The sequence below is a fragment of the Leucopleurus acutus genome (genome assembly GCF_964270905.1).
Source record: "Leucopleurus acutus genome assembly, chromosome: 4".
NCBI lineage: Eukaryota > Metazoa > Chordata > Mammalia > Artiodactyla > Delphinidae > Leucopleurus > Leucopleurus acutus.
The window spans coordinates 9,607,403-9,615,581 of NC_139146.1; the positions used below are offsets into that span (position 1 = coordinate 9,607,403).

Consider the following 8,179-nt stretch of genomic DNA (forward strand, 5'->3'; position numbering starts at 1 on the left):
TGATTAGAAAGCTAAATTTAGAAACTATGCAGAGATAGTCTGATCTTTACTATTCAACTCGCTAGCTGACCGCTGTTATGTTGACCTTGTGTGCAGAGAAAGGACACTCAACCAAGGAGGAGGAAGAATGATATAAGTCATGAGTTAAGTGATTACTATAGTATTTTAGATTTTTCCCACCATCAGATAAAATTTATTTCACATAATAGGTAAGTTTACTGAATGTCTTGTTTCAATTTTTAGGAATACCAACATCTTTTGCTAAAATAGTAATGTACAAATCTGTTGTTTTTAATTTTAATAAGAACTTTTCATGCTAACAGACTCACAAAATCATTTGTCAACACTGAGAAGGATTGTAAGATTAAGGCCCTAGAAACCATGAATAGGTGTTCTTAATGGAACACTCACCCCAAAACTTTTAAAAGGATTTGAATGTAAGCACCTTAAGCCAAAACACGTACTTACTCCTTTTATGATTTTGTTGTTGTTGTTATCCCAAATTCTGTACCTGGGACATAGCATGCACTCAATAAATGTTTACTGAACTGAGCTCTGCAAAGTACCAATATTACATTAATTTTACTTTGTACAGTTTATTATTATAGACACAGAAATTATATATGTTGTACCATATTATTGTTAGATAAATTCATTGAAATAAAGCAAACATGTCGTTATTTCTAATTTACTAAGTCAAGCCATGTAGAGTTAAAGAATTTGGGCATGGTTACATGGAAACAGCAGTGCAGTCAAAACTAGAACCAGGGAAGTAGACGAATCTCAAGGAAGCCGGCTTTGGCCCTGCGGCTGCTGCCATCATTGCCATGGAGAAATTGTTGGAGCTGGCAGCCTAGGAATGAATCTCCTCTCAGCCTCTAAGTTCACCTGGTCAGAATCCTTGGATGAACCTGTGGGACCCTTCCTTCTAGCCCTGTGGTTTGGAGCAAGTGGCTTTGGGACTGTAAGAGGATCTACAAAGATTCTCAGGGACCGCTAAGTTCACCCCTGATGGCATCAGGCACTGCCAGCCGTTCAGAGGATGAGGATGGCACTGGCAGAAGCGGGCCTCCTCACAGGCTTTGGCACCATCCCTAAACGGAGAAGCACCTCCAGGTTCACCAAGACAAAGAAGTTTGATGATGAGCTGGTGGAGAGCAGCCTGGCTAAGTCCTCTACCCGGGAGAAGGGGGCCAGTGGGGTGGAACCAGGGCACTGTTCGGGGAGTGAACCCTCCCTCCTCCAATGAGAAGAAGAAGGTGTCCAAGGTCCCCATCGTCCCTGTGCCACCCAGCCCAGCCCCAGCCCCTGGACTCACCAAGCGGTGAAGAAGAGCAAACAGCCACTCCAGGTGATCAAGGATCTGGGCTGCTGGAAGCCTGCGGACGACCTCCTGCTCATCGATGCTGTGTTGCAGACCAATGACCTGACATCTGTCCACCTGGGCGTGAAGTTCAGCTGCCACTTCACCCAGCAGCACCGGTACGCCCTGCTCTACGATCCTGTCATCTCCAAGCTGGCCTGTCAGGCCATGAGACTCACTGCTGCACTCAGAGGCCGTTGCCGCCATCCAGAGCAAGGCCCTGTTTAGCAAGGCTGAAGAGCAGCTGCTGAGCAAAGGGAGATCGGCCAGCCAGCCCACCTTGGAGACTTCCAGGACCTGCTGCACAGACGCCCTGATGCCTTCTACCTGGCCCCTACTGCCAAGACTCTACAGGCCCACTGGCAGCTCATGAAGCAGTATTCCCTGTTGGAGGACCAGACAGTGCAGCCGCTGCCCAAGGGGGACCAAGTGCTGAACTTCTCGGATGCAGAGGACTTGATTGACGACAGTAAAGCTCAAGGACATGTGAGATGAAGTCCTAGACCATGAGCTGACGGTGGCTGACCAACTCCAGAAACGAGAGATTCAGCAGCTGGAACAGGAACCGCATAAGTGGCAGGTGCTAGTAGATAGCATCACAGGCATGAGCTCTCCAGACTTTGACAGCCAGACCCTGGCAGTGCTGCGGGGCCGCATGGTGCGGTGCCAGAGGCGCTTGAGAAAGATCACCCTAGGCAGAGCAACCGAGGGTAACCAGATTGACGTGGACCTCTCTCTGGAGGGTCCGGCCTGGAAGATCTCCCGGAAGCAAGGTGTCATCAAGCCGGAAAAAAGATGGTGACTTCATTGCCAATGAGGGCCGGCGGCCCATCTACATCGATGGACGACCTGTACTGTGTGGCTCCAAATGGCGCCTTAGCAACAACTCCGTGGTGGAGATTGCCAGCCTGCGATTCGTCTTCCTCATCAACAGGGACCTCATTGCCCTTATTCCGGCCGAGGCTGCCAACATCATGCCACAGTGAGAAGTGGTGGCAGGACCCATGGGCTCTCTCTGACCTCAGTTTCCCCTGCCATCCCAGACCCCTGGAGCTAGGAACTCAGTCTCCTGGAAAAACCAGAGGGGGCTGTGGTTGACTCAGCTCCTGGCCCCTCGATCTGAGCCTCTGCGGGGTGGGGAGAGGGCCGGGGCTGGCCCTGGGGAAGCCCCTAGAGGCTGGGACACTCAGGCTTCCTTGGTGTCGGAGCCCCTCCCCTTCTCTCCCTGCAGAGGACGCTACCCTTTTCCCCAGATTCCCACCTTTGCCCCGTGTCTCCAGCTGATTAGTTTCAGACTTTTCCTTTATTATTTTTCTTTTGTAAATACAAAGCACTGAGTTCCAATAAAAAAAAAAAACTAGAACCGGATATGTTTACCTCTAAGGTTAAATTTCATTCAACTATAGTTACCACATTTGTGACACTGCAAATGCATAAGTAGCCTTATTTATACCCTTCAATGAAGAACCTATATAATAGAAAACATATACAAAAATTCAGAAAGGGATATAATAATTTACTTCATTTTAAACTATTATTATGAATGATACACTTTTAAACCCTCATGTAAACTAAAATATTACTCTTCCACTTTTAAGAACACATTATTGAAGATATATTAAACAAATAGTAACATACGGATGACAATTTAATGAATATAGTAATTTGGTTAAATTGTTTAAATTTATAAAGAAATAAGACATTTTACATATGGTTGGAAATTCTTTTGCAAACTTCCCTAGCATCATTCTCCTCTCACCCAAAGGTAACATTAAAATATTCTAAAATTAGTATTTAAGATCCTGAACATATTAGTTAATATGATGGCAGCCACAGATGGTAGAGTGCATTGTTATTTTTCCTTTACAGTAGCAAATACTTATTAGAATACATAATAGAAACAAAGACACTGCATACAATTATCAAAAAATGATAAAGTGTCAAACTACTAATAAAGCATATATAAAAGTTATGGGAAAAATTTAAATGTTTTATTAAAATATATGAAAATGACCATGTATAAATGGATGGGATATTATATTTATGAAAAGGATACATCTATATCATGATTATTAACACTTTATAATTTGTTCCACTTAAAGGGATTCTAATAAAAATTTTAATAAGTGTTTGTGTCTGTAGTTGTGGGTGTGTAAAATTCAAAAATCTTTTATAAATCTTTGACGTAAGTTCTTAAATTAACAACAATTAAAAGAAGAATTATACTGAGAAAATTGCTTTACAAAATATGTAAAAAGATATATAGTATAATATTAGCACAGGGATAAAGAAAACAAAGGAACATATTAGAAAACTGAAGGAATTGTTCCACATGTATATGGAAATATGTACGTCAAGAACAGCAGCATTAAACTGAGAAAATTCATCCCTTAGAAGGAAAATAAAAGACAGATATCTTCTCACACCACAGCTAGATGTACATTCTGTGTGGATTATAGATATAAATGTGAAAGCTAAAACTCTAAAACGTGACAAAGACAACTTCTGCTCTTCAATCTGTTCTCACTTTTCATAGTAAACAGCTTAACAACAACAATAAAACAATAAAAGACAAAAATATGGCTCACATGTGGGCACATAATAAAGAAACATATTCAAAACTAAATTGTGTTTGGTTTTGAAGTTAGAAATTAGGTGTGACCATGTAAATACATTTTCTACAGTAGAAAGCAAACAAAGGTTATGTTCAGAAATTCTGGGATAAGACACTTAAGACATCCTGTGTGCATGTCTCTTCTCGCCTTTCATTGGTTGGACAGAGATGATAGATGCTCTGCAGGGGACGATCCCAGGATGACTGCTGTACAGCACACTGGCTGGATCTGAGCAGGCTCAAACATTATGACTAGCAGTAGTGAGTAGTGTAGAACTCATTACTCCAGAAAAATGGTACAGATGAACCTATTTGCAGGGCAGGAATAGAGACGCAGACGTAGGGATCATGTGGACACACTGGGCAGGGGGAAGGGGTGTGGGATGAATTGGTAGTTTGGAATTGACGTATGTGCACTGCCATGTGTAAATCAGATAGCTAGTGGGAACCTGCTGTATAGCGCAGGGAGCTCAGCTCCGTGCTCAGTGATGACCTAGATGGATGGGATGGGGGGTCGGGGGGAGGTCCAAGAGGCAGGGGATATATGTATACATATAGCTGATTCACTTCGTTGTACAACAGAAACTAACACAACATCGTAAAGCAACTATACCCCAATTTTTTTAAAAAGTATATCACTTTGTTAAGATCCACATATATCATGGTGTTTGCCTGAGGCTGAACGTTGAGATAATAAAGGAATATATTCCTAATATAAATGGTTATGCAGGAATCTGGTGCCTCTTTTTAAAATAGCACCTTGGAAAGAGCTTTCTCATTCCAGTTCCTGCAACACGAAAGAAGTACAAATATGTCCAAATAAGAGGAATTAATCTATATACCCAAACTTTTATGTGTATGTAGCTGACAAGTATGGCTGCCACAGGAGGAATTACTGTGTGAATGAGTAAGTGATGTGAGCTAAATCTACTTTTCCCCATTTACCTTCTGTACTTCCTAAATTTTGAATATGTGCATATAAACCTTTCAAATATATACATTTCAATATTTGCGTGCATTACATAAACACACACATTAAGCAAACAAAACAAAAGTTTGAATTCACACTTTGGCAAGGGAAGGTAATGAGGAATTAGTAAACTCAAGCATTGATCCTTTGATATATATTTGTAAATTGATACAACTTTTATAGGGAGTTATTTAAATATTAATCTCTTTTAATTATAAATACACTTACCCTTTGACCCAGAAATATATTTCTAAACATATATTTTATGGATAATCTTGCACATATATAAAATTATTTTTTCTGTTTAAGATGATTCTTTTCAGGATTATTTGAAAGTTCAAAAAATGAGAATTAATCTAATCCATCTATAAAGACATTGTTAAATAATTATGATAAAATCCAACAATGATACACTATGTACCTATATCAAAGAATAGGTTGTTTATGTTCTAAAGTAGAAATTTCTTCAAGATAAATTGCATAGTAAAAAAAAAAAATAGTGCAGTATGGAACAATGTGTTTAACGTGCTACTATTTGAGTAAAAATGTAAAGAATCTGTACTTGCTTGTAGATACAAACATCATTTTAAAAGGACTCAAAAGGAACTAATGGTATTATCTTCCTTATGGGGAAAAGAAATGTGAAGCTGAAGGAAATAGCCACAATGCAGACTTTTAAATGTTGCCCTATATGAATATATTACCCAATAAAACAGTAAATTAAAAATATATATATATATATATATTTATGGGATAGGGAAGAGATGGGAGGCAATGAAGCAAGTCTTCAAAAAGAAAATGGAAAGAGTGTACTCTATGACCCAACAATCCCTTTCAAGGTATATACCTTTGAGAAAACTAGTCACAGGTCTCTAAGGGGATATGGAGCAAGATGAGTTATGAAGAATTCATACTATAGGATGCTTTTCTGCATTTAGAGAAAAATAATACTAATTATAAGCAAAATTGGTAGGTCTTAAAAACATGTTGTGGAAAAAGGAAACAGAATGGCATCTGTAGCACAACGGCATTTTTATAAATTAAAAATACATGCACAAGAAGCAAAATTATATATCTCTCAAGGATATATACTCACAAAAAAATCAAGGTCAAACACATTAGCATGGGTGACTAAGGCGAAAAGGAAAGTATTAGTGATATATTGCTTCTTAACAAATAACTCCAAAGCTTAGAGACTTAAAGCAATAATGATTTTTACTTCACAGTTTCTGAGGGTCAGGAATCCAGGAATGGCTTAGTAGGGTGATTCTGGTTCAGGATTTCTCTTGTTGCAGTCAAAAGGTGGGTCAGCCCCATAGGCATCTAAAGGCTTAACTGGGATTAGAGGACCAACTTCCAGAATGGCTTGCATAGCACATGGCTGTTGGCTGGTGACCTCAATTTCTTACCATATGTGTATCCTCACGGGGCTTGCTTGAGTGTCCTCAAGACATGGCATCTGGCTGTCCCCAGTGCAAGTGAATTCAGAAAGAAAGGGAGCAAGATGTAAACCCCAAGGTCTTGTAAGACAACATCAGAAGTTAACATAACATTACTTCTGCAATATTCTCTAGGTCACACAGCCCTACCTTGGTAGATGTGGAAGGGGACTACACAACAGTTGGTAGGAATCATTAGGGGCCATTTTGAGTCACAAATAATAAATAATAAAAAGAAATATCAGAAAAAAGGCAAAAATTAATATACAATCAAATAAAACAAAATTAATCATATACTTCCTGATGATCATATTGCCATGAAATGATGTGGTTAGTTTAACTTTATGTACGTAGGTACAAAGGAAAACACACATACCAATGTGTTATTCATACATACGCACATAGGTATTTATATGTTCTCTTGCTGATAAACATATTTCCAATATGTTTTTCTATTACAAATAATGATACAGTAAAAATTTCTGTACACGTCTTCTTGTGTACATGTACAAGAGTTTTAGTGAAAGATATATAGTTTTAAGTGGAAATATCAACTTTTGTATGTACATCTCCAACTATACTAGTTGGTGCTAAATTTCTTCCCAAAGTGGACATAATGATGTGCAGTCCCAACAGCAGTAAATGAGAGTTCCCATATTTATTATCCTTCTTAAATTATGGTACATACCAACTTGAATCTGATGGATATGAAATGGAATAATAGTATTGTTTCAACTTAGTTTTTCTTCCTGATTAATACTGAGTTTGACACCTTTTCACCTTTATTTCATATTCATATTTCCACTTCTGTGAATGGTCTTCTCAAGCCTTTTTTTTTATTGGAGTTATTTGTTCTTCTATTATTTGAGAATTATTTTTATAATCTGATTACAGATCTTTGAGTCTGCAATCTTTCTATAATTATCTCTAAGTCTGTGGGTTGTATTTTTTATTTAGTTTAGAGTTTCTTTTGACAGAAATAATCATTGCATGGTAGTCAAATTTATACAGTTTCCATTTATGGTTAGTACTTTTGTATTTTGCTTAAGGAATCCTTACCTAAGAGTATAAAGATTCTTCTCTACATTTCTAATGTAAATTTAAAGAATTTATGTTCAGTTTAAATTTTTAATATGACCGAAACAAATTTATGTATGTTGTTGTAATAGCATAGAATTATATTTTACTTTCTAGGGTGACAGCCAATTGCCCTACAATAATTTTTGTAAGTTCTGACTTTTTAATGTATGGTAAATACATCAGCCTAGACGTATAATAGTAAAAACAACAATGACAAATGTACCTACTCACCAGTCAGACTCATTAACTTTGGACTTTGCGGTAATTGGCTGAGTCACTAGAACTTGAGCTCTTGTGGATTCCTTTTTTGGTCTCTCACTTCAAACCATTTATTGTCCTGCTGAAAGAAGAAATGTAAGAAATAGGGCTTAAAATTTCTTGAAGTAAATGGTTCATTCTGTCCAGGACTGGCCCGGTATAATGTTTAATTGTATATGTCAACTTGGCTGGGGCAAGGTGCCCAGACATGCGGTCAGATGTTACTCTGGATGTTTCTATAAGGGTGTTTTGGATGAGATTAACATTTACATCACTGGACTTTGAATAAGGCAGAATGCCCTCCATAATGTGGATGGGCCTCATTCAATCAGTTGAAGGCCTGAATAGAACACAAGACTGATCTTCCCAGAGCAAGAAGGAGTTCTACCAGCAGACAGTTTTCAGAACTGAACTGCAACACTGACTCTTCCTAGGTTTCTAGCCAGCACACCCTG

At 38.6% G+C, this 8,179-nt stretch overlaps 1 pseudogene across 1 annotated transcript; it reads left to right on the plus strand.

Annotated features, from left to right (window-relative positions):
- Positions 1-774: 774 nt before the first annotated feature.
- Positions 775-2,349, plus strand: LOC309961548 (microspherule protein 1-like; annotated as a pseudogene). Its single transcript has 2 exons — positions 775-870; positions 991-2,349. The product of its transcript is annotated as a microspherule protein 1-like (transcript).
- The last annotated feature ends 5,830 nt before the right edge of the window (positions 2,350-8,179 follow it).